At 27.0% G+C, this 489-nt stretch overlaps 1 protein-coding gene across 27 annotated transcripts in view; it reads right to left on the minus strand.

Annotated features, from left to right (window-relative positions):
• The window catches only part of LOC119593731 (myoneurin-like), a 102,537-nt gene that overhangs the window by 71,309 nt on the left and 30,739 nt on the right, over window positions 1-489 (minus strand). The gene's annotated exons all lie outside the window — the stretch shown is intronic.

The raw sequence follows: 489 nt of genomic DNA on the forward strand, positions 1-489 counted from the left end.
TGTGATATCAAAGAGTGTTACATAATCTGGAGCATACAAATCTTGCAGGTTCTGTCACGTTTAGAAAATAACGTAAAACTTCTTATCTTTTTTCTCTTCATATCCAAGTCTATTCCTCTGGACAAATTCAATATGATATCTAAAAATAATTTTCACTTGCATCCTTTGATCTGTTAATGAGACAAATATTACTGAAACAACTACGTACATATCAGTACAAATCCTACTCACCCAATAAAAGTAATGTGCTGAAAAATCCTTTCATTTTCAATACATCAATATCTGAGCAACATTAGCAATTTTTTTTTTTAAGCTAATTTTTTACAAAGTCATAAAACAAATCTTGAAAAGAGTAACTTTCCTAATACTTGAAATTTCATATATCAAGTAAATAAAATTATATGAAAATAAAAAGAGAACGTAAATGGAGGTTTCATTTCATTTTAAAGTATTAAGGCAGTATATCCTCTTATAACAATATCAATTCAA

The sequence above is a fragment of the Penaeus monodon genome, chromosome 32 (assembly GCF_015228065.2).
Source record: "Penaeus monodon isolate SGIC_2016 chromosome 32, NSTDA_Pmon_1, whole genome shotgun sequence".
Classification (NCBI taxonomy): domain Eukaryota; kingdom Metazoa; phylum Arthropoda; class Malacostraca; order Decapoda; family Penaeidae; genus Penaeus; species Penaeus monodon.